A 12840-nucleotide genomic window follows, 5' to 3' on the forward strand; every position below is an offset into this window, starting at 1 on the left:
GCCCATTATATCGTTGACGCACACCAGTTGTCTCTGCAAGTGAATAGACTCTGTAGTACAGCCGGAGTGATACAGAGAGACCCAGTCTTTTGTGGCTTTTATTCAAAAACATGTTTTTCAGACATGCGCTAACATTCTGTACTAAATAAAAACTTTCATTTAAATGAGGCTATAGCTTATAAATGTACAAGTTTTTATTTGTTTTGAGATCTTTAATGATAAATCTGGTAATAATAGAGAGCAGGAGACCTCTTATGTACCTCACACTAAACTTGATACTAAGTTGAAAAAAAATGTCATACACTTGAGGGAGCGCTCCGTGCACTTTTCTTGATTCAATTCGCTTGCTGACATCTCGAGCACTCGCCGGGTGCAGTGGCGTGTGCCTGTAATCCAAGCTACTAGGAGTCTGAGGCTGGCGGATCACTTGAGTTCAGGGGTTCTTGGCTGCAGTGGACTATGTCGATCGGGTGTCCGTACTAAGTTCGGTATCGATATGGTGCTCCTGGGGGAGCTCGGGACTACCAGGTCGTCTAAGGAGGGGTGAACCGGTCCAGGTCGGAAACGGAGCAGGTCAAAACCCCCATGCCGATCAGTAGTGGGGTAGTGCCTGTGAATAGACACTGTAGTACAGCCTGAATGATACAGCGAGACCCAGTCTTTTGTGCCATTTACACCAAAACATGTTTTTCAGACATGTGCTAACAGCCTGTACTAAATAAATACTTTCATTTAAATGAGGCTGTAGCTTCTAAATATACAAGTTTTTGTTTGTTTTGAGATCTTTAATGATAAATCTGTTAATAATAGAGAGCAGGAGACCTCTTATGTACCTCACACTAAACTTGATACTAAGTTGAAAAAAAATTGTCATAGACTTGAGGGAGCGCTCCGCGCACTTTTCTTGATTCAATTTGCTTGCTGACACCTTGAGCACTCGCCGGGTGCAGTGGCGCGTGCCTGTAATCCAAGCTACTGGGAGTCTGAGGCTGGCGGATCACTTGAGTTCAGTGGTTCTTGGCTGCAGTGGATTATGTCGATCGGGTGTCCGTACTAAGTTCGGTATCGGACTTAGTAGATTTCTAAGATTTGCAGTCTTAAAATGCCCATTACAACCGTCCACTTACACCAGTTGTCTCTGCAAGTGGTTGTTGTATAGCAGTGCATAACTTTGGAGCATTCGTAGGCCTCGTGGCCTAATGGATAAGGCGTCTGACTTCGAATCAGAAGATTGCAGGTTCGAGTCCTGCCGGGGTCGCAGTTTAAAATGCCCATTATATCGTTGACGCACACCAGTTGTCTCTGCAAGTGAATAGACTCTGTAGTACAGCCTGAGTGATACAGAGAGACCCAGTCTTTTGTGGCTTTTATTCAAAAACATGTTTTTCAGACATGCGCTAACATTCTGTACTAAATAAAAACTTTCATTTAAATGAGGCTATAGCTTATAAATGTACAAGTTTTTATTTGTTTTTAGATCTTTAATGATAAATCTGGTAATAATAGAGAGCAGGAGACCTCTTATGTACCTCACACTAAACTTGATACTAAGTTGAAAAAAAATGTCATACACTTGAGGGAGCGCTCCGTGCACTTTTCTTGATTCAATTCGCTTGCTGACATCTCGAGCACTCGCCGGGTGCAGTGGCGCGTGCCTGTAATCCAAGCTACTGGGAGTCTGAGGCTGGCGGATCACTTGAGTTCAGGGGTTCTTGGCTGCAGTGGACTATGTCGATCGGGTGTCCGTACTAAGTTCGGTATCGATATTGTGCTCCTGGGGGAGCTCGGGACTACCAGGTCGTCTAAGGAGGGGTGAACCGGTCCAGGTCGGAAACGGAGCAGGTCAAAACCCCCATGCCGATCAGTAGTGGGGTAGCGCCTGTGAATAGACACTGTAGTACAGCCTGAATGATACAGCGAGACCCAGTCTTTTGTGCCATTTACACCAAAACATGTTTTTCAGACATGTGCTAACAGCCTGTACTAAATAAATACTTTCATTTAAATGAGGCTGTAGCTTATAAATATACAAGTTTTTGTTTGTTTTGAGATCTTTAATGATAAATCTGTTAATAATAGAGAGCAGGAGACCTCTTATGTACCTCACACTAAACTTGATACTAAGTTGAAAAAAAATTGTCATAGACTTGAGGGAGCGCTCCGCGCACTTTTCTTGATTCAATTTGCTTGCTGACACCTTGAGCACTCGCCGGGTGCAGTGGCGCGTGCCTGTAATCCAAGCTACTGGGAGTCTGAGGCTGGCGGATCACTTGAGTTCAGTGGTTCTTGGCTGCAGTGGATTATGTCGATCGGGTGTCCGTACTAAGTTCGGTATCGATATGGTGCTCCTGGGGGAGCTCGGGACTACCAGGTCATCTAAGGAGGGGTGAACCGGTCCAGGTCGGAAACGGAGCAGGTCAAAACCCCCATGCCGATCAGTAGTGGGGTAGTGCCTGTGAATAGACACTGTAGTACAGCCTGAATGATACAGCGAGACCCAGTCTTTTGTGCCATTTACACCAAAACATGTTTTTCAGACATGTGCTAACAGCCTGTACTAAATAAATACTTTCATTTAAATGAGGCTGTAGCTTATAAATATACAAGTTTTTGTTTGTTTTGAGATCTTTAATGATAAATCTGTTAATAATAGAGAGCAGGAGACCTCTTATGTACCTCACACTAAACTTGATACTAAGTTGAAAAAAAATTGTCATAGACTTGAGGGAGCGCTCCGCGCACTTTTCTTGATTCAATTTGCTTGCTGACACCTTGAGCACTCGCCGGGTGCAGTGGCGCGTGCCTGTAATCCAAGCTACTGGGAGTCTGAGGCTGGCGGATCACTTGAGTTCAGTGGTTCTTGGCTGCAGTGGATTATGTCGATCGGGTGTCCGTACTAAGTTCGGTATCGGACTTAGTAGATTTCTAAGATTTGCAGTCTTAAAATGCCCATTACAACCGTCCACTTACACCAGTTGTCTCTGCAAGTGGTTGTTGCATAGCAGTGCATAACTTTGGAGCATTCGTAGGCCTCGTGGCCTAATGGATAAGGCGTCTGACTTCGAATCAGAAGATTGCAGGTTCGAGTCCTGCCGGGGTCGCAGTTTAAAATGCCCATTATATCGTTGACGCACACCAGTTGTCTCTGCAAGTGAATATACTCTGTAGTACAGCCTGAGTGATACAGAGAGACCCAGTCTTTTGTGGCTTTTATTCAAAAACATGTTTTTCAGACATGCGCTAACATTCTGTACTAAATAAAAACTTTCATTTAAATGAGGCTATAGCTTATAAATGTACAAGTTTTTATTTGTTTTTAGATCTTTAATGATAAATCTGGTAATAATAGAGAGCAGGAGACCTCTTATGTACCTCACACTAAACTTGATACTAAGTTGAAAAAAAATGTCATACACTTGAGGGAGCGCTCCGTGCACTTTTCTTGATTCAATTCGCTTGCTGACATCTCGAGCACTCGCCGGGTGCAGTGGCGCGTGCCTGTAATCCAAGCTACTGGGAGTCTGAGGCTGGCGGATCACTTGAGTTCAGGGGTTCTTGGCTGCAGTGGACTATGTCGATCGGGTGTCCGTACTAAGTTCGGTATCGATATGGTGCTCCTGGGGGAGCTCGGGACTACCAGGTCGTCTAAGGAGGGGTGAACCGGTCCAGGTCGGAAACGGAGCAGGTCAAAACCCCCATGCCGATCAGTAGTGGGGTAGTGCCTGTGAATAGACACTGTAGTACAGCCTGAATGATACAGCGAGACCCAGTCTTTTGTGCCATTTACACCAAAACATGTTTTTCAGACATGTGCTAACAGCCTGTACTAAATAAATACTTTCATTTAAATGAGGCTGTAGCTTATAAATATACAAGTTTTTGTTTGTTTTGAGATCTTTAATGATAAATCTGTTAATAATAGAGAGCAGGAGACCTCTTATGTACCTCACACTAAACTTGATACTAAGTTGAAAAAAAATTGTCATAGACTTGAGGGAGCGCTCCGCGCACTTTTCTTGATTCAATTTGCTTGCTGACACCTTGAGCACTCGCCGGGTGCAGTGGCGCGTGCCTGTAATCCAAGCTACTGGGAGTCTGAGGCTGGCGGATCACTTGAGTTCAGTGGTTCTTGGCTGCAGTGGACTATGTCGATCGGGTGTCCGTACTAAGTTCGGTATCGGACTTAGTAGATTTCTAAGATTTGCAGTCTTAAAATGCCCATTACAACTGTCCACTTACACCAGTTGTCTCTGCAAGTGGTTGTTGCATAGCAGTGCATAACTTTGGAGCATTTGTAGGCCTCGTGGCCTAATGGATAAGGCGTCTGACTTCGAATCAGACGATTGCAGGTTCGAGTCCTGCTGGGGTCGCAGTTTAAAATGCCCATTATATCGTTGACGCACACCAGTTGTCTCTGCAAGTGAATAGACTCTGTAGTACAGCCTGAGTGATACAGAGAGACCCAGTCTTTTGTGGGTTTTATTCAAAAACATGTTTTTCAGACATGCGCTAACATTCTGTACTAAATAAAAACTTTCATTTAAATGAGGCTATAGCTTATAAATGTACAAGTTTTTATTTGTTTTTAGATTTTTAATGATAAATCTGGTAATAATAGAGAGCAGGAGACCTCTTATGTACCTCACACTAAACTTGATACTAAGTTGAAAAAAAATGTCATACACTTGAGGGAGCGCTCCGTGCACTTTTCTTGATTCAATTCGCTTGCTGACATCTCGAGCACTCGCCGGGTGCAGTGGCGCGTGCCTGTAATCCAAGCTACTGGGAGTCTGAGGCTGGCGGATCACTTGAGTTCAGGGGTTCTTGGCTGCAGTGGACTATGTCGATCGGGTGTCCGTACTAAGTTCGGTATCGATATGGTGCTCCTGGGGGAGCTCGGGACTACCAGGTCATCTAAGGAGGGGTGAACCGGTCCAGGTCGGAAACGGAGCAGGTCAAAACCCCCATGCCGATCAGTAGTGGGGTAGCGCCTGTGAATAGACACTGTAGTACAGCCTGAATGATACAGCGAGACCCAGTCTTTTGTGCCATTTACACCAAAACATGTTTTTCAGACATGTGCTAACAGCCTGTACTAAATAAATACTTTCATTTAAATGAGGCTGTAGCTTATAAATATACAAGTTTTTGTTTGTTTTGAGATCTTTAATGATAAATCTGTTAATAATAGAGAGCAGGAGATCTCTTATGTACCTCACACTAAACTTGATACTAAGTTGAAAAAAAATTGTCATACACTTGAGGGAGCGCTCTGTGCACTTTTCTTGATTCAATTTGCTTGCTGACACCTTGAGCACTCGCCGGGTGCAGTGGCATGTGCCTGTAATCCAAGCTACTGGGAGTCTGAGGCTGGCGGATCACTTGAGTTCAGGGGTTCTTGGCTGCAGTGGACTATGTCGATCGGGTGTCCGTACTAAGTTCGGTATCGGACTTAGTAGATTTCTAAGATTTGCAGTCTTAAAATGCCCATTACAACCGTCCACTTGCACCAGTTGTCTCTGCAAGTGGTTGTTGCATAGCAGTGCATAACTTTGGAGCACTCGTTGGCCTCGTGGCCTAATGTATAAGGCGTCTGACTTCGAATCAGAAGATTGCAGGTTCGAGTCCTGCCGGGGTCGCAGTTTAAAATGCCCATTATATCGTTGACGCACACCAGTTGTCTCTGCAAGTGAATAGACTCTGTAGTACAGCCTGAGTGATACAGAGAGACCCAGTCTTTTGTGGCTTTTATTCAAAAACATGTTTTTCAGACATGCGCTAACATTCTGTACTAAATAAAAACTTTCATTTAAATGAGGCTATAGCTTATAAATGTAAAAGTTTTTATTTGTTTTGAGATCTTTAATGATAAATCTGGTAATATTAGAGAGCAGGAGACCTCTTATGTACCTCACACTAAACTTGATACTATTTTGAAAAAAAATTGTCATACACTTGAGGGAGCGCTCCGTGCACTTTTCTTGATTCAATTTGCTTGCTGACACCTTGAGCACTCGCCGGGTGCAGTGGTGCGTTCCTGTAATCCAAGCTACTGGGAGTCTTAGGCTGGCGGATCACTTGAGTTCAGGGGTTCTTGGCTGCAGTGGACTATGTCGATCGGGTGTCCGTACTAAGTTCGGTATCGATATGGTGCTCCTGGGGGAGCTCGGGACTACCAGGTCGTCTAAGGAGGGGTGAACCGGTCCAGGTCGGAAACGGAGCAGGTCAAAACCCCCATGCCGATCAGTAGTGGGGTAGTGCCTGTGAATAGACACTGTAGTACAGCCTGAATGATACAGCGAGACCCAGTCTTTTGTGCCATTTACACCAAAACATGTTTTTCAGACATGTGCTAACAGCCTGTACTAAATAAATACTTTCATTTAAATGAGGCTGTAGCTTATAAATATACAAGTTTTTGTTTGTTTTGAGATCTTTAATGATAAATCTGTTAATAATAGAGAGCAGGAGACCTCTTATGTACCTCACACTAAACTTGATACTAAGTTGAAAAAAAATTGTCATAGACTTGAGGGAGCGCTCCGCGCACTTTTCTTGATTCAATTTGCTTGCTGACACCTTGAGCACTCGCCGGGTGCAGTGGCGCGTGCCTGTAATCCAAGCTACTGGGAGTCTGAGGCTGGCGGATCACTTGAGTTCAGTGGTTCTTGGCTGCAGTGGATTATGTCGATCGGGTGTCCGTACTAAGTTCGGTATCGGACTTAGTAGATTTCTAAGATTTGCAGTCTTAAAATGCCCATTACAACCGTCCACTTACACCAGTTGTCTCTGCAAGTGGTTGTTGCATAGCAGTGCATAACTTTGGAGCATTCGTAGGCCTCGTGGCCTAATGGATAAGGCGTCTGACTTCGAATCAGAAGATTGCAGGTTCGAGTCCTGCCGGGGTCGCAGTTTAAAATGCCCATTATATCGTTGACGCACACCAGTTGTCTCTGCAAGTGAATAGACTCTGTAGTACAGCCTGAGTGATACAGAGAGAACCAGTCTTTTGTGGCTTTTATTCAAAAACATGTTTTTCAGACATGCGCTAACATTCTGTACTAAATAAAAACTTTCATTTAAATGAGGCTATAGCTTATAAATGTACAAGTTTTTATTTGTTTTTAGATCTTTAATGATAAATCTGGTAATAATAGAGAGCAGGAGACCTCTTATGTACCTCACACTAAACTTGATACTATTTTGAAAAAAAATGTCATACACTTGAGGGAGCGCTCCGTGCACTTTTCTTGATTCAATTCGCTTGCTGACATCTCGAGCACTCGCCGGGTGCAGTGGCGCGTGCCTGTAATCCAAGCTACTGGGAGTCTGAGGCTGGCGGATCACTTGAGTTCAGGGGTTCTTGGCTGCAGTGGACTATGTCGATCGGGTGTCCGTACTAAGTTCGGTATCGATATGGTGCTCCTGGGGGAGCTCGGGACTACCAGGTCATCTAAGGAGGGGTGAACCGGTCCAGGTCGGAAACGGAGCAGGTCAAAACCCCCATGCCGATCAGTAGTGGGGTAGCGCCTGTGAATAGACACTGTAGTACAGCCTGAATGATACAGCGAGACCCAGTCTTTTGTGCCATTTACACCAAAACATGTTTTTCAGACATGTGCTAACAGCCTGTACTAAATAAATACTTTCATTTAAATGAGGCTGTAGCTTATAAATATACAAGTTTTTGTTTGTTTTGAGATCTTTAATGATAAATCTGTTAATAATAGAGAGCAGGAGATCTCTTATGTACCTCACACTAAACTTGATACTAAGTTGAAAAAAAATTGTCATACACTTGAGGGAGCGCTCTGTGCACTTTTCTTGATTCAATTTGCTTGCTGACACCTTGAGCACTCGCCGGGTGCAGTGGCATGTGCCTGTAATCCAAGCTACTGGGAGTCTGAGGCTGGCGGATCACTTGAGTTCAGGGGTTCTTGGCTGCAGTGGACTATGTCGATCGGGTGTCCGTACTAAGTTCGGTATCGGACTTAGTAGATTTCTAAGATTTGCAGTCTTAAAATGCCCATTACAACCGTCCACTTGCACCAGTTGTCTCTGCAAGTGGTTGTTGCATAGCAGTGCATAACTTTGGAGCACTCGTTGGCCTCGTGGCCTAATGTATAAGGCGTCTGACTTCGAATCAGAAGATTGCAGGTTCGAGTCCTGCCGGGGTCGCAGTTTAAAATGCCCATTATATCGTTGACGCACACCAGTTGTCTCTGCAAGTGAATAGACTCTGTAGTACAGCCTGAGTGATACAGAGAGACCCAGTCTTTTGTGGCTTTTATTCAAAAACATGTTTTTCAGACATGCGCTAACATTCTGTACTAAATAAAAACTTTCATTTAAATGAGGCTATAGCTTATAAATGTACAAGTTTTTATTTGTTTTTAGATCTTTAATGATAAATCTGGTAATAATAGAGAGCAGGAGACCTCTTATGTACCTCACACTAAACTTGATACTATTTTGAAAAAAAATGTCATACACTTGAGGGAGCGCTCCGTGCACTTTTCTTGATTCAATTCGCTTGCTGACATCTCGAGCACTCGCCGGGTGCAGTGGCGCGTGCCTGTAATCCAAGCTACTGGGAGTCTGAGGCTGGCGGATCACGTGAGTTCAGGGGTTCTTGGCTGCAGTGGACTATGTCGATCGGGTGTCCGTACTAAGTTCGGTATCGATATGGTGCTCCTTGGGGAGCTCGGGACTACCAGGTCATCTAAGGAGGGGTGAACCGGTCCAGGTCGGAAACGGAGCAGGTCAAAACCCCCATGCCGATCAGTAGTGGGGTAGCGCCTGTGAATAGACACTGTAGTACAGCCTGAATGATACAGCGAGACCCAGTCTTTTGTGCCATTTACACCAAAACATGTTTTTCAGACATGTGCTAACAGCCTGTACTAAATAAATACTTTCATTTAAATGAGGCTGTAGCTTATAAATATACAAGTTTTTGTTTGTTTTGAGATCTTTAATGATAAATCTGTTAATAATAGAGAGCAGGAGATCTCTTATGTACCTCACACTAAACTTGATACTAAGTTGAAAAAAAATTGTCATACACTTGAGGGAGCGCTCTGTGCACTTTTCTTGATTCAATTTGCTTGCTGACACCTTGAGCACTCGCCGGGTGCAGTGGCATGTGCCTGTAATCCAAGCTACTGGGAGTCTGAGGCTGGCGGATCACTTGAGTTCAGGGGTTCTTGGCTGCAGTGGACTATGTCGATCGGGTGTCCGTACTAAGTTCGGTATCGGACTTAGTAGATTTCTAAGATTTGCAGTCTTAAAATGCCCATTACAACCGTCCACTTGCACCAGTTGTCTCTGCAAGTGGTTGTTGCATAGCAGTGCATAACTTTGGAGCACTCGTTGGCCTCGTGGCCTAATGTATAAGGCGTCTGACTTCGAATCTGAAGATTGCAGGTTCGAGTCCTGCCGGGGTCGCAGTTTAAAATGCCCATTATATCGTTGACGCACACCAGTTGTCTCTGCAAGTGAATAGACTCTGTAGTACAGCCTGAGTGATACAGAGAGACCCAGTCTTTTGTGGCTTTTATTCAAAAACATGTTTTTCAGACATGCGCTAACATTCTGTACTAAATAAAAACTTTCATTTAAATGAGGCTATAGCTTATAAATGTAAAAGTTTTTATTTGTTTTGAGATCTTTAATGATAAATCTGGTAATATTAGAGAGCAGGAGACCTCTTATGTACCTCACACTAAACTTGATACTATTTTGAAAAAAAATTGTCATACACTTGAGGGAGCGCTCCGTGCACTTTTCTTGATTCAATTTGCTTGCTGACACCTTGAGCACTCGCCGGGTGCAGTGGTGCGTTCCTGTAATCCAAGCTACTGGGAGTCTTAGGCTGGCGGATCACTTGAGTTCAGGGGTTCTTGGCTGCAGTGGACTATGTCGATCGGGTGTCCGTACTAAGTTCGGTATCGATATGGTGCTCCTGGGGGAGCTCGAGACTACCAGGTCGTCTAAGGAGGGGTGAACCGGTCCAGGTCGGAAACGGAGCAGGTCAAAACCCCCATGCCGATCAGTAGTGGGGTAGCGCCTGTGAATAGACACTGTAGTACAGCCTGAATGATACAGCGAGACCCAGTCTTTTGTGCCATTTACACCAAAACATGTTTTTCAGACATGTACTAACAGCCTGTACTAAATAAATACTTTCATTTAAATGAGGCTGTAGCTTATAAATATACAAGTTTTTGTTTGTTTTGAGATCTTTAATGATAAATCTGTTAATAATAGAGAGCAGGAGACCTCTTATGTACCTCACACTAAACTTGATACTAAGTTGAAAAAAAATTGTCATACACTTGAGGGAGCGCTCCGTGCACTTTTCTTGATTCAATTTGCTTGCTGACACCTTGAGCACTCGCCGGGTGCAGTGGCGCGTGCCTGTAATCCAAGCTACTGGGAGTCTTAGGCTGGCGGATCACTTGAGTTCAGGGGTTCTTGGCAGCAGTGGACTATGTCGATCGGGTGTCCGTACTAAGTTCGGTATCGATATGGTGCTCCTGGGGGAGCTCGGGACTACCAGGTCGTCTAAGGAGGGGTGAACCGGTCCAGGTCGGAAACGGAGCAGGTCAAAACCCCCATGCCGGTCAGTAGTGGGGTAGCGCCTGTGAATAGACACTGTAGTACAGCCTGAATGATACAGCGAGACCCAGTCTTTTGTGCCATTTACACCAAAACATGTTTTTCAGACATGTGCTAACAGCCTGTACTAAATAAAAACTTTCATTTAAATGAGGCTATAGCTTATAAATGTACAAGTTTTTATTTGTTTTGAGATCTTTAATGATAAATCTGGTAATAATAGAGAGCAGGAGACCTCTTATGTACCTCACACTAAACTTGATACTAAGTTGAAAAAAAATGTCATACACTTGAGGGAGCGCTCCGTACACTTTTCTTGATTCAATTAGCTTGCTGACATCTCGAGCACTCGCCGGGTGCAGTGACGCGTGCCTGTAATCCAAGCTACTGGGAGTCTGAGGCTGGCGTATCACTTGAGTTCAGGGGTTCTTGGCTGCAGTGGACTATGTCGATCGGGTGTCCGTACTAAGTTCGGTATCGATATGGTGCTCCTGGGGGAGCTCGGGACTACCAGGTCGTCTAAGGAGGGGTGAACCGGTCCAGGTCGGAAACGGAGCAGGTCAAAACCCCCATGCCGATCAGTAGTGGGGTAGTGCCTGTGAATAGACACTGTAGTACAGCCTGAATGATACAGCGAGACCCAGTCTTTTGTGCCATTTACACCAAAACATGTTTTTCAGACATGTGCTAACAGCCTGTACTAAATAAATACTTTCATTTAAATGAGGCTGTAGCTTATAAATATACAAGTTTTTGTTTGTTTTGAGATCTTTAATGATAAATCTGTTAATAATAGAGAGCAGGAGACCTCTTATGTACCTCACACTAAACTTGATACTAAGTTGAAAAAAAATTGTCATAGACTTGAGGGAGCGCTCCGCGCACTTTTCTTGATTCAATTTGCTTGCTGACACCTTGAGCACTTGCCGGGTGCAGTGGCGCGTGCCTGTAATCCAAGCTACTGGGAGTCTGAGGCTGGCGGATCACTTGAGTTCAGTGGTTCTTGGCTGCAGTGGACTATGTCGATCGGGTGTCCGTACTAAGTTCGGTATCGGACTTAGTAGATTTCTAAGATTTGCAGTCTTAAAATGCCCATTACAACCGTCCACTTACACCAGTTGTCTCTGCAAGTGGTTGTTGCATAGCAGTGCATAACTTTGGAGCATTTGTAAGCCTCGTGGCCTAATGGATAAGGCGTCTGACTTCGAATCAGACGATTGCAGGTTCGAGTCCTGCTGGGGTCGCAGTTTAAAATGCCCATTATATCGTTGACGCACACCAGTTGTCTCTGCAAGTGAATAGACTCTGTAGTACAGCCTGAGTGATACAGAGAGACCCAGTCTTTTGTGGCTTTTATTCAAAAACATGTTTTTCAGACATGCGCTAACATTCTGTACTAAATAAAAACTTTCATTTAAATGAGGCTATAGCTTATAAATGTACAAGTTTTTATTTGTTTTTAGATTTTTAATGATAAATCTGGTAATAATAGAGAGCAGGAGACCTCTTATGTACCTCACACTAAACTTGATACTAAGTTGAAAAAAAATGTCATACACTTGAGGGAGCGCTCCGTGCACTTTTCTTGATTCAATTCGCTTGCTGACATCTCGAGCACTCGCCGGGTGCAGTGGCGCGTGCCTGCAATCCAAGCTACTGGGAGTCTGAGGCTGGCGGATCACTTGAGTTCAGGGGTTCTTGGCTGCAGTGGACTATGTCGATCGGGTGTCCGTACTAAGTTCGGTATCGATATGGTGCTCCTGGGGGAGCTCGGGACTACCAGGTCGTCTAAGGAGGGGTGAACCGGTCCAGGTCGGAAACGGAGCAGGTCAAAACCCCCATGCCGATCAGTAGTGGGGTAGCGCCTGTGAATAGACACTGTAGTACAGCCTGAATGATACAGCGAGACCCAGTCTTTTGTGCCATTTACACCAAAACATGTTTTTCAGACATGTGCTAACAGCCTGTACTAAATAAATACTTTCATTTAAATGAGGCTGTAGCTTATAAATATACAAGTTTTTGTTTGTTTTGAGATCTTTAATGATAAATCTGTTAATAATAGAGAGCAGGAGATCTCTTATGTACCTCACACTAAACTTGATACTAAGTTGAAAAAAAATTGTCATACACTTGAGGGAGCGCTCTGTGCACTTTTCTTGATTCAATTTGCTTGCTGACACCTTGAGCACTCGCCGGGTGCAGTGGCATGTGCCTGTA

General features: G+C 44.3%; 8 non-coding genes across 8 annotated transcripts; all 8 read left to right on the forward strand.

Moving 5' to 3' along the window:
• Nucleotides 1–1185: 1185 nt before the first annotated feature.
• Nucleotides 1186–1258, forward strand: trnar-ucg (transfer RNA arginine (anticodon UCG)). Its single transcript has one exon. It is a non-coding gene; the product is annotated as a tRNA-Arg (tRNA).
• A 1770-nt stretch (nt 1259–3028) lies between these two features.
• trnar-ucg (transfer RNA arginine (anticodon UCG)) lies at nt 3029–3101 on the forward strand. The gene has a single exon. It is a non-coding gene; the product is annotated as a tRNA-Arg (tRNA).
• Nucleotides 3102–4297: 1196 nt separating this feature from the next.
• On the forward strand, nt 4298–4370 carry trnar-ucg (transfer RNA arginine (anticodon UCG)). Its single transcript has one exon. It is a non-coding gene; the product is annotated as a tRNA-Arg (tRNA).
• Nucleotides 4371–5566: 1196 nt separating this feature from the next.
• trnar-ucg (transfer RNA arginine (anticodon UCG)) lies at nt 5567–5639 on the forward strand. Its single transcript has one exon. It is a non-coding gene; the product is annotated as a tRNA-Arg (tRNA).
• A 1197-nt stretch (nt 5640–6836) lies between these two features.
• Nucleotides 6837–6909, forward strand: trnar-ucg (transfer RNA arginine (anticodon UCG)). The gene has a single exon. It is a non-coding gene; the product is annotated as a tRNA-Arg (tRNA).
• Nucleotides 6910–8105: 1196 nt separating this feature from the next.
• On the forward strand, nt 8106–8178 carry trnar-ucg (transfer RNA arginine (anticodon UCG)). Its single transcript has one exon. It is a non-coding gene; the product is annotated as a tRNA-Arg (tRNA).
• A 1196-nt stretch (nt 8179–9374) lies between these two features.
• trnar-ucg (transfer RNA arginine (anticodon UCG)) lies at nt 9375–9447 on the forward strand. Its single transcript has one exon. It is a non-coding gene; the product is annotated as a tRNA-Arg (tRNA).
• Nucleotides 9448–11791: 2344 nt separating this feature from the next.
• trnar-ucg (transfer RNA arginine (anticodon UCG)) lies at nt 11792–11864 on the forward strand. Its single transcript has one exon. It is a non-coding gene; the product is annotated as a tRNA-Arg (tRNA).
• Nucleotides 11865–12840: the final 976 nt, after the last annotated feature.

The sequence above is a fragment of the Triplophysa dalaica genome, chromosome 21 (assembly GCF_015846415.1).
Source record: "Triplophysa dalaica isolate WHDGS20190420 chromosome 21, ASM1584641v1, whole genome shotgun sequence".
NCBI lineage: Eukaryota > Metazoa > Chordata > Actinopteri > Cypriniformes > Nemacheilidae > Triplophysa > Triplophysa dalaica.